The sequence below is a fragment of the Harpia harpyja genome, chromosome 8 (genome assembly GCF_026419915.1).
Source record: "Harpia harpyja isolate bHarHar1 chromosome 8, bHarHar1 primary haplotype, whole genome shotgun sequence".
In the NCBI taxonomy this organism is placed as follows: domain Eukaryota; kingdom Metazoa; phylum Chordata; class Aves; order Accipitriformes; family Accipitridae; genus Harpia; species Harpia harpyja.
This window is the reverse complement of record NC_068947.1, coordinates 29,003,766-29,018,592: the sequence shown is the minus strand read 5'-3', so window position 1 is coordinate 29,018,592 and position 14,827 is coordinate 29,003,766.

Genomic DNA, 14,827 nt, shown 5'->3' with positions numbered 1-14,827 from the left:
CAGATTTGCTTATCTCCTGATTCTACTTGAAAATACTCAACCATCACCTGAATTACTAAATTGCTTTGTCTAATAAAGATTTCTAAGTAATTGGAAACTGATTGACAAAACTGTTAAAAAACATAGAGTTCCGCAAAGTGTCTCATTAAATCTTTCTGTGTCAAGGAGGATATTGAATAAACTAAACTGAAAGTTAGACAACTTCAAGTTGTACTGTCAACTCAGTGAGATGCATTCCTTTCCTTTGCACCTGAAGTTCAGTTGTATGTTATTCCCACTTTTCTGACATGGTACAGCAGCTACACTGGGCATGTCTAAATGTCAGTCAGTAAGTTCGTACATTTTCCTAAGAGAAGCCAAATTGTTAGCCTTCTGATGAGTGGGAATTATCCAGATCCTGGAACTCCTACACATGAGCTTTTGAACAAAGATGGTTTTAATTGGTGTGTAGCCAACCGGCTGTTTCAGCAATCTCTGCCCAAACACTAGCACTCATTTCCTCATAGCAAGACCTTTTGTAATTGAACCTATTTTGACAGAATAGAGAGCAAGGTTCCTTGTTGATCTAGTGACCAAATAAACCACAACAAATGATGAGCTGTGAAACACCACCAGCAGCAATCTCTCCTCTGGCATTTTCTTCCAACATTAAAAGACTCTTTTGCAGCGTGAAGAAAACAAGCCTGTAAGATTATGTGTCATCTCATCACCTAGTCCCTTTGTAGTACTGCTTCAACGTGCAGAACCCGTAGACTGCAAGGTCTCCACGTGTTAAACAGCCATGCGTGTCTGGACAGGCAGAATCAAAAGGCCGCTCTGCCCAGGCAATGACTGGAGACTTCAGGAGTCTCCGGCTGCAGCGGAAGGTGCCTGCCTCCCAAACCTCTACGTGCAAAACATGTAGGAGCCCAGCCCAGGTGCCCACAGGTCAGAGACCCCATGTAGGAGGCCAGGCAGCGTAGGCAATTGCAGCGAGGCAGCTTTTGCTCCCCGAACGCCGGCATTCAGTGTGGTCTGTAGCACCTACAGCCCAGAGAGGACGTACACAGCAGCCCAGAGGGAGCAGCCAGCCTGCAGGACTGACAGCAGAAAGGCAGTGCTACCTCTCATGCTGCAACTCTTTAGCTGCGTTCCTGCTGTGCTCCTTAAACAGGTGCTGTGCTGGCCTCCCACCAGCGGCTGAGCATAAAGTTTTCTTCTCCTCCCCACCTCTGTTCCCATTCTTACCCATTAGGTATTAGACGCCCCACATTTTCCTCTAATCTGCAGACTGGCTTTCCAGTATTTACAAATATGCCCCACAAAGAGGTTAAATATTCCTTGCTTAATAAAATGTATTTATGCAGAACTACTTGATCACTCAAGAGCACTCTCTATTAATAGACAACCCCAAGGATGTTGACACTAACCAATAAAGGTCCCCATTCCTCCTGATCTGCTTTATGTTTTCTAATTTCTTTGCCACACTTAGTGTCTTTGGCTGGCAGGACTATCACCAGCAGCTCAGCAGAACTGCACTTGGCTGTTTTTCATCCCTGGTTCTGACTCATAAAGGTTGTCTGGGAAAGTTTGTAAACATGAGAAATCACCATTAAAAGTAAGGATCATACTATCAGCCTTACAAATCAAGGAAGTTCTTGCTGGGTTAGGATGAATAACAAAGGGCATAGAGGTATATTTAGAAAGTAAATGCGTACGTATGATGAGTTACATACATTTCACAAGCAGCAGAACTGAGAAGTTTGTGAAAGAACCAGTTCTCATAGGACTCCACCCAAAGAGCAAATAAGCAGCAACATACGATGAACCAGTTAAATGAAATGAAGGTATACACACCCAGCCTGGGTTACTTTCAGCATTTATATGGTAATACATAACCTAAATTGTTAAATGGGTTTATAGCACTGTGAAATACGAATCTAGCTAAGAAGAGCATTTCATTTTTTTTTTGAGACAGGAGTATTTTCTAACGCAGCAGTTTACCAGACAGTGGGAGACATGGGTGCATCTATGCAATATATTAAAGCTTTATAGAGAAACACCCCATACAGTAGGAATGAAGTGTGAATTTCTTTAATTCCTTAAGGCACCTCCTCCTCTGCCTCTTTCCTCATTTGTTTTCTTCCTGTACATTTTGATCGCTGATCTCTCTTTCCTTTTCCACGTTTTGCTTCTGTCTGCTCTTTCTTTCTGGTCTTCTGGGCAGTACCGCTAGAAAGAAAGAAAAAAAAAAAGGGGGGGGGGGGAGGTGGAGAGAAAGAGCCAACCAGACCCTGGCCCCGTTCCTGTTATCTGGTGCTAATGATGCTGTAAAGAGCAAATGCCTCGAGTTCCTGTTGTTGCAAACAGCCCTGCTGCTGCCAGACAGCTGCGTGGAAGAGGCTGATAGGAGCAGCCCCTCTGATGCTTATTATAGCTGGCTCGCAAGAAAGGGTACCTGAGTGGTAAAGCCAATAAAACTGCTACCAACGACAGCGAGAGGCCAAAAAAGCGCTAGTAGAGACAAACCTTGAGTGACAGTCTGTAAACATGGTTATCATAGTTAATACGTGGTAAATAATGCATGGCAGGTACTCGCGTGTTTCCCTTGACAGCAGATGCAGGCTGCATTTGTTAACCCTCAAGTCACACCACCGCCCTCCTTTTTCTTAAGTATCTGAAGGAGGAACAGATAGCTGGATGTATGCTAATTGGATGCTGGGTTACCACTAATGGCGTTATTCTGGTCCGTTTTACTGTGACACGTGTTGGGGTAGTTACTCAATGCGTTTTTAGCAGATTATTTTTATTTTTAATCCATGTAGATTTATAAAAGCACATACAGCAGAGACAATTATTTCCTTTAAAATAAGCTAGTTCGTTAATTAATTGCTGAGGCAGGAATATCTTTGTTTTCCCTGATCGGAAATAAAAATTCGCAGAAAGCCTCGTATCTCATTACCAGCACCAAAGGCAAATAGCAGCATTGTTATTCTATGGATTGCACTTTTTCAATGGCTGAATTGCCAGCCCGAGGCTGTGTCTGGGTGTGCAGGGGCAGGGAGTGTGGGGGGGAAGGATTTGCTTGAAGTTCTTTGGTTTCAGGCTGTGCCATTTGTTTTCCTAGAAGATGATAGCGCTTTGGCAGGCTGTTGCAGTTTTTGTGTGGTCAGCTTTATCTCTGTATATAGAGTCCCGTATAGCCACTGCACGTTGGGCTCTCAACGAGCTGGTTTTGTTTATGTGCAAAAAAGTCTGAGAAAAATCTGAGAAATTGCTTAATAACTTCACATGGTCAACATGCTGTTCCAGTGATATTTCTTGAATATTTTATTTTCATTTTGTTCTTCTCCACCAAGCTGTTAGTTAGTAGCCTTTTCGGTCTAATGTTTTTTGTTGTGGTGTTCCCCTTTTTTTTTTTTTTTTGTCTGAACCGTGCACAATGAAATGTGATAATGTGATTCAGAGTTCGTTTTGCTAATCATTCCTCCTTTGACCACGAAGTGCTTTACGGAGGCCACGTCCAGCCTGGTGGTATCAGATTTCGGTGTTGAAGTGCTACATTCCTGACTGCCCTGCATTCTGTTTGTGTTTGATTTTGCCTGGTAAAATAAATTGAATACTTAGAAAGACTAATCCCAAGAAAAAGAGAAACAAAAAAAGACCAGGGAAAAGAAATATATATAAAAAATCAGCTACTTCCCCCCCGCCATGCTTAATTCCATGTTTTCATCCATTGTATTAATTTTCATTCTTTTTTTGTTGCTGCCCTACAATCACTTTTTTCTACCTTTGATTTACTTCGAGTTTGATTCTACTTCTTGACTTCTGGTTTTAGCTGAAGAAAGCACTTCTCCAGATCTCTCAAATTCACAAAAAACATTTTTTTCATATTAAAAAAAAGTTACTTTGGAAGACAGCTGTAACTTTCACCTTTCGCTTCTTGCTGTAGTTCATGACAGAACTAGCTCATGCTAGCAACGCTGCTTGAGTTATTTCAGAATCTTAAAAGCACTCTGGATTTTTATATATAATTATTTATTTTTGTTTCTTTTATAATGTATAGGTAAGGCCTGCATTTTTAGATGTATCTTTTATTTTAAATGTTCCTTTTTCCCTGCCTTTGGTCTTGTCTGTAATTGTCTTGTCTGGAATTTTTGAATGTAGGCACTTGGGGGGAGGAAGAGCATTTGCATCACTGTAGCTTTTAGTCTGAATGCAGTTACACTGGCACTAAATAGTGTAATTAGAGTGCCACTATAAAGTGACAAAAATGCTGACTAATTCTCAGAAGAAAACGGACTTTAAAACAATATTTGCTGTGAACTCCTAACATATATTGGAAAATCTGAAGGGCCTTTTTTGTAGACAGTGAATTCCTAATGTAAAGAAACGGGCACATTTTTTACAAAAAATCCTTTCTGCCCATGTTAATGATGATAGTAAGAACAAAAAAAAAAATCATTAGAGCATCCCTTTGTTTTGAAAGTTACATTTACAAATTAAGCAGCACCACAGTTTGATTCTTGTATCAGAGAATTGTTTTGTTTTGTTTTGCATGCAATGGAATGTTTTTGTGAGCTGGGTATTTTTTTCTTGGACGGTTGGGCTTCTTTTACATTTTTAAAGGCTGTCTTTTTATTACCTTCTTGAACAATATCTTTTTCTCTGCTTCTGTATCTTATTTTTTCCTTAAATAGCCTCGGTCACTTCAGAGACACAATTAAGAACCTGAAGACCTTCAGAAAAGGAGCTCTGTAAATGAATTATTCTGAATATTATCATGTTTTTTTAAAAAAGGTTTGCATTTCTATGAATCCCTCCTGGTCTTTAAAAACTGAAGCTGGCATCTGTGTTGGCTTGAATTTAAATGGTCCCTGCAGGCTCTTTAACTCAAAGAGTTATTTTATTCATTTGGTTGTTTCTTATTTCTTCCCGTAGGGTAACTACAAACCTAGCTCTTACATTTGTTTACTTGCCTCACTTTGTTAAAAGATTATGTCTTCACCAGCACTTACGGATTTATTAGTGCCTAAAATTCACTTAAATTGTTGAACTCGGTCCAGTTTGCCTTTATCACCCTGTTTTACCTGAAGCATTTTTTGCTGTGATTGTTCCCCCATGTATCCCTAAACATAAGCTCTCTGAATGTAGAAATGTACCGAGTAAGCTGAGCAAAGGATGTAGGGAAGTGTCAAACATTATTTGTCTAGCTTTATTTGCTCCTATTAATATATCCTTCATTTGTATCGCCTGCAGTCAAGATTTTCAAATACGAGAGATTATAACTGGGTACCTTACCTCCACATCTATTAAAAATTGTCGCTGACACTTTCTTTAACAGGGACAAACCCGTCTCTCAGGCTGCGTCTCTTCTTCTCCTCTTTCCAGTCTCTCCCGTGCTCAGGTCAGTGTACTCTTCCTTCGCTGCACCTGAAGGATACGCTGTGTTCCCCAGCCCAGCCCTTTTGAGAAGCTCCTCATTCCTCTGCCCTCTTCCCTCTTGCCGTTTGGTTCTCCTGGCGGTCCTGCGGCTGCCTGTCCCCACGGTGGTGCTGAGGCAGATTTTTGAGTTGTTGTTTTGTAACAGAATTGCCCGACAAGACATGAGCTAAAGAAGAGCTAAGTCTTACGTGGTGCGGCGTAAGACCAGAGGGCCCGGGAGGCGTTTGTTCAGCATTACTGAACTGCACCTTCCTCTGTCAAATGTCAATAGCCTAACCTCCAGAGAGTGAAGTCTATCTCTGTTCTAAAGTATCTTCTTGAATCCTATGCCTGTAGTTGTAGTGGCCAGAGAGGGAGAATGGGTGGGATAACCATCACGGGAACGTTGGAAAGCCCGGGATGAGCCCTTGCCCAGAGTCAGCAGCGTTCCTCAGCCTGCCCTCTCCCGGGGGGGTCCTCGGCTGGTGGCACAACTGCTACCTGGGCAGCTCTTTCCATCTGGGAAAGTGTCACAGGGTCATAGTGTGTTTCCAACGCATTTAAAACAAGTGTCAAAATCTCCTAATCCCTGTTTCCAACCTGATCAGCCTTTGATGTTTATAACATGGCTACGTTCTGCTCAGCTCTAAGGTACTTGATCATTTTATAACCCTTAACAAATATAGGAGATAACAAATATAAGAGATAAGCAGTGGAAACATAAAGATCAGCATCTGGCTCAACCTTTTTCCTCTCTGGCAAGAAAGAATAGCATTTGAGGGGTTTTGTTTCGTTTGGGTTTTTAGTAAATATATATCTCATCTGCGCTACTGAAGAAAAAACTGAAAAAAAAGAGGTTTAAATTTGTGCCAACATGGGCAAGTTTGAAGTATTTCTGGTGGAATGATTCTTGGACTAGGTCCTGAGAAAAATCTTTCTTCTGCATAAAGGTAGCAGTCCTTGTGCCAGCAACAGGTTGTTACCGGTGGCAGCGGAGGTCCTGAAGGTTGGTGAGAGTAACTGCTGTGCACTGGGAAATTCACACATATTGCTATATTCATAATAGGCCACCCAGTTCCCATTTATATGTGAGCAAGGAGAGGGCGGAACATGATAGGGGCAAAGATACCTGTATACAAATTGGTGAGGGGAAGACTGTGCAGTCTTCACTTCAAATCCATGAAACAAAAAGTAAGCCCATCAAAACACCAGGATTGTTTTGACTGTCTGAAGAGATACTAGTCACTTCTCAAGTGCTGTAAAAGATATACACCTACAGAGAAAGGCAATAGATTTTATTAGAAGAAAGTATAAGGCATCTGGAAAGGATCTCATGAGGCAGAGGTGGCACAAAGCCTTATCCTGTTTCTGAGGGCACCACGGGAGTCTTCATAGCCCAAGACACACTTGAGGCTCAGTTTATTCTCTGTCTTCAACTAGTGGCAAATCCTATCTGCATTTTAAGTAATTGTTGCGGAACTTCATGGTTAGGTTTTTTTTAAATTACAAAGTGTTTGCTTTTTATGTTATGGCAAAGTCATGTAGATAAGCTGCTGCCATTGCTTTTCCACCAGTTTAGCAGATACAATCTTGGTTTTTAAATTCTAGTATAAACACATCTTTCTTCCAGCCTCATCACTTTGACCATACTATGTCTACTTTTGTGTCTCTCCAGTATTCGCTTTTTCCCACCGTGTCAAAAATACTACTTGTTTGGGTCCTGTGTTGGTCGAGATCTACTCCACCTGTATTTTCTCACATCCCTGCAATCTGTTCACCTTCTTGGCCTCTGCTTTGTCCCGTGGCATCATCTTTTATTGCACATAATACATTTCTGCTTTCTCTTTTGATCGTCAGTGGCATCAAAAGATACCCTCCTCCCCCCCAAAAAAGGCCGCTAAGTTAATTTATTCCACATCCTTGTTTAAAGCCTCTCTTTCCAAGGAAACATAAATAGTTTGCTATTAGGTAGGCAGTTACATGTTATTACTTGTATCATAACCATCTCCTTCTGTCTGTTTCATACTTACCTTAGAGGCACTTAGTATTTTTCCTCACTAGATGTCTTTTAACTTTTTGCATACATTGACTAAATTACAAGTCAAAAAAAAGGTCAGTTAATTTATGGTATTAAGTCTATTTGTAGGGAGAAGTGTACTCTCCATAGTTCTGGTCAAGACTATAAATACTTGGGTTTTGTTCTGATTTGTCTGCACTGCTAAAGGATAGTATGTATAAAATACTTAGCTTCAGCCCAGCTAAAGCAAATTATAAACATTTGCTTAAAAAGAAAGGATAGCGTATGGAGTATCCTGCCCCACTTCCTCCACTAAGATATGCCCCGCCCCCCAGCCTCCAGCCACTGAAAGTTATTGCATGCAGCAAAAACAGGAACAAAAAGAAGGGCTGTTCTGCTTCCTTCCCTTTCTCTGGTCACTTCATCCTGAAGCTGATGAGCTGAAAACTCTTTGATTTGATGGATTTCCAAACAGTAAACTGGAGAAGCTGATGTGTGGATACGCTTGCTGTTTTGCTGCTTCTGGTATTGGAGTAGTAATCTCCAACAGAGGGAAAAGAAAAACATTAGGAATCGTACCATCTTAAATGACTGAAAAAAAAAATGCTAGTAGGCTACAGCCATAAGAAGAAGGGCCTATTATGAAATAAAGTCATGTTGTAAATCAATCATGTTTGACCTGGGATGAGGTTACAATACCAGGTCAATTATCATCTGAGTCATATTACTTTGTGGTAAAATTAAAGTGCTGTATTTCCACTGAGAATGTTATCTTGAAATAGCTGGGTTCATTATGACAGTTTAATTGCACGCCTTTAGGAGTGCTAAAAAGAAACACTAGCTTCAGAGAACAGAGTAGACACACTACGTGGGACACAGATCAACATTTTGTTATGCATACTTAGCATACTTAGTGAAGCAGAGTCACTACTCATAACTGGAGCTGTTAGCCACCACTGTAGCACAGACGGACAATAGTATACATAGTTTTGACAGTCTTTTAATAGCAGATTTAACTAAAATGACAATCACTTTAGCTGATGTAGTAATCCCATGGTCATCCACATGGTCATCCTTGCCTTTTTGCAAAAACGATCGTCCTGCAATGATGCTATCAGGAATGCATATGTTGATCCTCATATGCATACTCATAACCAATCCTCATATGCATACTCATAACCAGTAGTGAGTGATTCAGGAACTGATTCAGCAAGGGGGTAAAGACTGCTGCTGCCAACAGCGGGGCTGTGTTGGCAGCTGCCTATGCCATCCCAAGCTGCTGCTTGAGGGCTGATAGGAAGCCACACCTTGTAAGGGGAAGCTCTGACCTCTCTGAGCTCGGTGGGAGCTGGGCCCTTCATTCCAGTGATGCCAGGACTTCTCTTGCAGCCTGTACTTACGGGAAGTATCAACAGCTTTCATTGATACATGCTGTCTCAAGGTAAGGTTTCACAAAACAGCTGAGCTGATCTAAAAGTTTGCTGCTGCTGAAAGAGGCAGGCCCCAACCCTCATCTGTCCTGGGTTGATGCTTCTTTCCCTCCTCCTAAATTGTGGGATTTGCCTGATCCCATCTCCCCAGCGGCTGCAAGGCAATGAACACTGCCCAAGCACAAAGAAGTAGCACAGAGCAATGAGAGCACGAGGGAAGGGAAGGGCCAGGACTGCTGCTTTTGATGTCACTGCAGACCCAGCTTCAGCCTTTGCCACCCTGTACTGCAAACAGATCTCTGAACTTTCAGTGTGAGGTCATAAAATGTATTAAACTGTCCTATGAAATGAACATTATAGCACCTATAACATTTCTTACACTTCAGTATTTCCTGTATGAAGGAGTAGGACAAAGGGTTTTCCCAAGTATAAGTTACCGATTTTAGTTTTTCATACTGTCCCTGACAAGCAAATATTTAATTACACAGTTATTCAGATGAAACAACTGGGGAAGAGAGAGATGGAGCAAATTGCCCAGAGATTTCAACAAACAGCAAAACTAAGACTCTGGCTGTCCTGCCTCCCCACTCTCCTCTCCGTGTCATGCCATTTGACTTTGAACTCCTGAATACATTTTGCTCAGCCTCCTGGAGCATCTCACTAATTGATGAAAGATTAAAATATAATTCAGGATGACATTCACCACTGAAATCTGCCTTAACAAGAGGCTGTAAGCTAAAACCATGGAGGAAAGGGAAATGCTTTCAGAAAAAACGAATTGCAGAATTTGAAAAGTAGTTTAATTTCTTTGTAGAGGACTACCTTCAGAATGTCCCCAAATACACCACAATTCTGCAATAAGCGCCACTTGCAATAAGCAATGTCATTATTATAGTTTGCCATTAGGTTAACAGTGCTAGACTTCCAGTTAGCTACTGGAAGGGGCTACTTCTACTGGGCAAATACTTTTCACTGGCTCTCTGGGAGGCCATTTAAAACAGGTTTCATTGTAAATAGTTACGCAAGACATTACAATGGTTGTTATCAGTAAAAATATGTATTCCTTACACTGTCAGCATTTTTTCCTGAGCTAATGTAATTACAAAGCACTATTGAAACCAACCAACCCAACCTGTTTATACAGTAGGAAGGAAAATTACATAACCCTACCTACCCCCCCCCCCCCCGCCCAAAAAAACCCTTTACCAAGTGAAATTTTTACAGTGGTGTGATGTTAAATGATCCAGCAACTAGAAATGCATCCAGGTCAACCTGGAACACTAACTGGAACTCTCCCTTAAAACAGGACGCTGTTTAAATGCATTGGGCAGGGAAGACAAATCTCAGTGAAGGACACCTGCATGTTTGAGAGGGCTTCTCTTCTGGTCAGCGAGCAACGTCCATTGCTATCTAGAGCAGCCATGTCATGTGCTCCCTTCCAGAAACTGGTAAAGTTCTGCACTGAAAGTTGTTAGACCTTTATTTTTGCCTCCATGGGGGAAGGCTTCTCCCAAACTTCCAGCTTGGACAATCAGAAACTTTAGTCTGGAAAAAAAATGTGGATTCCCTGGGCCAAAGTCCCTGCCATACCCAGTGGGTGCGGCTGTGATGAGGGAAGCAATGGAGGGCAAAGTGTTGTTTATGTTGCACTTGCCAATGTATCAGTCAGCTGGACCTACTCTGAGGGTGCGTGATCAGTATCCAAGGTAAGGGAAATGGAGGATGACATAATGGCAGTGGAAGAACCATGGGGCCAACAGTATGGCTATTTTACTCACAGTTTGCTATTTAGGCAGTCACATCTATTCTTCTGCTTGTGCAGAACCCCCTTGATACACAGCATAATTTAGAGCAGGGACATCTATAAGTGACTCACAAAAGCAATTTCAGCATTCTCAAGATCCTAGGCACTGCTAGACAAAATTTCAGGATTTTAGGGATTGCCGTAGTTAAATGTATCCTGGATACATGTCCACCTGAGAAAAAATGGAATTTAAGGAAGGGAGCCTGAAGAGGCAAAGTGGAGGGTTAAGCAGAAGAGGCAGGATTGTATGGAAATGAGGAGAAGGAGGAGGAGGAGGTGGCAGCCATCTCAGAAGGAGCTAGGAAACCCTACTATGTAGTACTGCCAACCAAAGACTTATGGGTAAGTCCCTTCTCCACACACTCCCAAATACTGAGGCTGCATTAAAAAAAAAACAAAACAACTTCTTGCAAAAAATAAAGTTAACAGTATTTTTATTTGGGTTTTGTTTGTGATTTCCACAGTTGTTCCTCCCAGTCTATTAGCTGCAAACAAATTCTGATATTTGTTCATTTTTAATGAAAGTTCTGTTTTTCATGACAGTAGAAGCTGATGCTTAAAAGACTAAGCAACACAAGGCTTCAAACAAATTGGAGAAAATTGCCATTCTTCAATGATCTCATGTATGGCAACAATAGGTATTTGATGGAAGTACTGTCAGAATCCTTTTAACTGTGGGCTCCAACATACAGATCCTCAGTGTTATTTAACTACTCTGTTGGAAACAACAGCAGTTAACACTGACATGCTTTTGAGGAGCTTGGCTTTAAGAACTGTTGCAGTTACCCTGAAACACCTGAACTCCTGTGACAAGCAGATTTTACAGCCCTGAGCTAACGAACTGGGCTTCCCTGGAGAAGAGGAATATCAAACACCTACGCAAGAAATATTTCAGAAAGCAGCCAGCTGAGCACAGGGTGTCTCACACTGGTAAAGAGTGAAAGGTGGAGTGTGGGACAAGGAGCAAAGTGTAGGCATCTAAGCTACTGACTCTGTATAACTAGCTGGCAGACTTGAAATGGCACCTACCTGCCCGTTCTTGAGATCTACGAACACCTCCCTTACATCAGCATCACAGATTGGTTTGCCAGTACCAGATGTAACACTTTGGTTTCCCATCCTGTACTTGCACTCCCTATCTCTTATTTTTGCCCTGTTGTTTTATTCTTCCCACTGTCTTTTGTGCTGACACTCTGTTCTTCCATCCACCGTCAGCTTGTACCCAGACCTTCAGGCACGTGAGCTGGCAGGCCACAGACGTTAGGAGTGATCTGGGCATGCCTGTGGGATCTGGTCTCACTGGCAGAATAAGCAAATGAATGTCAGATGAAATGACTTTCATTTCATATTACATGCAGTTGGCTCCTGTCTTAATGCACCTTCTTGCTTCTTCCGCTGGCTAATGGTTGCATGACAACACAGTTGTTAAGGCAGTCACTAGAAGTACTGCATAGCAGGCTTATGCACTCCAGGTCACAGGCTGTCCCTTATACCACTTAACAGGTATGCCTCAAGCTTGGTATGAAAGGGTAATTTCCCCTGATTATGGAGGATCTTGCCTCAGGGGTTCCAGGATTTCATCTCGGGAAAGGGCTTTGAGCAGCTTGCTAGTGACTGGGCAATGTCAGCAGTGACAACCAGGAGAAACTTGGCTGCCTACTAGGAAAGTGGCAGCTGAGTTCAGAAAATGTCACTGGTGTCTTAAGTGATAGATAGAGGCACCAAAGAGGCTGGTAAGTGCTAAAGCACCATTTATAAATGCCTTGCACAAACAAAATAATCTGAAAGTTCATCATGCAGTCCAAGCCACCATCAGTTACTAGTTCTGCACTACTAAAACTGACTTGAGTTAATTTGGGGATTAAGTATGAAATGCCATTGCCTCCGGCATATCTGTGATTATCTTCCCATTCAACTGTACTACCTAAAGCGTTGGGGAACCCCTTCCCGCTACTCTTAGCTCATGAATGCTCTTGGTTTTCAGATGCAGTTTCTCCTCTCTCTCCTTTGCAAGTGTGGATCCTGTTCCTAGTCTTGCCTGTTCAATTCTCACAAGACCAGCCCTTTTTTTCTGGGCACTAGAAAAACAAATTACAAACATCCTCCTTCTATCCACAGATGTCAGCTTTTACACCTTTCCGCTTATTTATGGGTGGTTTCCATATTTTTCTTTGCCTTTCAGCTCTCAAATGATCACTTCCAGCCTGGCCATGCAAGAATCCAACCCCCCAGTGTTGAGCAACTCCAGTTGGAGAGTACAACCCAAAGGAAGCATAACCCATGCTAACCCTGTGAGGAAGCACATAACTGCTGTCTTTCTCTGGCTGTAATTTTAAAGATCCATGTTAGGGGTACAACCCCTGGATGGATGCTGGGTGTCGATGCTGAGTTCCTTCCACAAGGAGCCAGCTGTAGGAGCGGGAATGCAGCACTTCTTCACAAGTGTAGTTGTGCTTCAACGCAACTGCCCTGTGATACAGCTAATTTCACTCTAAAAGCCAAATTTCGTGAGGCAGCTGAGAAGATCTAGTTATCGCTACAACCAACAAGCACGGGCCTGTTCTTCCAATCCTTTCTCACAAGTTCTCCTCCTAGCTTGTGCTTGTGCTGCTTTGGTGGCACTAGCAATGGTCAGTAATCTATTCTGCAGGTAAACCAAGCTGATATAAAAGTGGAGGGGAGTAATTATTTGCTAGTCTGGTGAGCTGAATTATCTCACTAAGTTGTGAAATGATTATCAAAGCTCTATGAAAGCTGGCACAAGGGAAAGTCTGGTGACTGCAAAGCTGAAAGTGAGGAGAGGAGACTAGGATTGTGCTTTCTATGAAATGCTGTTGCTGGGTCATACAGGCATCAGCAAATGTCACAGCTGAAATTCAATGCAAAGAGAGAGACAGAGAAAAGAGAGAGGAGTGTGAATCTCACCTCTTTGGGAGACAGGAAACCTTCAGAGCAGCTGCTAAAGCTGTAAATCACATCTATTTTTCTCTTAAGGGAAGTTTTCTTCAATCAAGGTGTCACTGTGGTGAATATTAGCTCAGAAAAATAGTTTGCTACAAGGGCAGATCTGTATTGTCAATTGTATTAATGTTCCAGCCAACAGACACTGCACTTTTACTGCCACGTGCATATACAATGAAAGTTTGAATACAAATAAACCTCCAATATATAACTAATAAAAGATGTGTAGCATTAATATTTTTATAAAGATGAATCACACAATGCACTCCTCTTCTGGACTTTAAACAACCCAAATCTATCTTACATTACATGGATTTTGCTTCCCTTTCACAGGATAAATATGTAGCTTTAAGTTTGGGTCAACTCTAACTGCCATCGGTACGGGACTGGTGTTCCTTGTTTCTGGTGTTTCTGCATGTAAAGGATGCAAACATTCAAGTAACCTCTGAGAGAAAATTATTCAAGGCAAATCACATTTCTAAACTTTAATATCACAGGGACACAACGGTGTAAATTGCTGCCCTCTTAAAACATCTTTGCCAAAAATTGTCTCTGCAAAAAGAGGAGCATAGCAAGGTGTGAATCCTACCTTGATAGCAACTGTTACTTGATTGAGGTGCTAAATGTGAAAGCTGTTATTTTAACTCTGAACAAGACAGTCTGTGAAAAAACATTAACCCAAATTAAAGATAATTAAACCTCAGCTATTGTTGGATAATTTTTTCCTTTACTTCTTATTTTCCCCACTAATGGATTGCATTTAGTTATCATTATAAAAAGGTAGCAAGCACTTGAAAGCTTAATTGGAAAGAGCCCAAGGTTGTTAAAGAAAAAGGCAGAACCTGGTCATCCGGTCACCCCACGGGTGCAGATCAGTGACTCCTCCAAGGCATCCCTGTGGGAGCTGAGCTGAGCGGAGGAAGGGGGTGGTGATACTTTGCTGGACCTGTCGCAGTGGGGCAGCTGGAGGCCTGCACTCCCTGGACTCAGGAATGGGACACTGCTCTGGGCTCTGCCAGTTGGGAAGTAACGTGAGAGCCCGTGCTCAAAGCTTTATTATGAAATACTTAGCACTCTGTAACGTTGCCTTCTAAAATCTTTTGCTGTAATCTCCCCATGTGGATGAGACCTTAATGTAGACTATCTCTTGACTCTGGCAGCTATTTTCAGCATATCAGCCTGATTTGCCCTGAGCTAGTTTAACTAACGCTG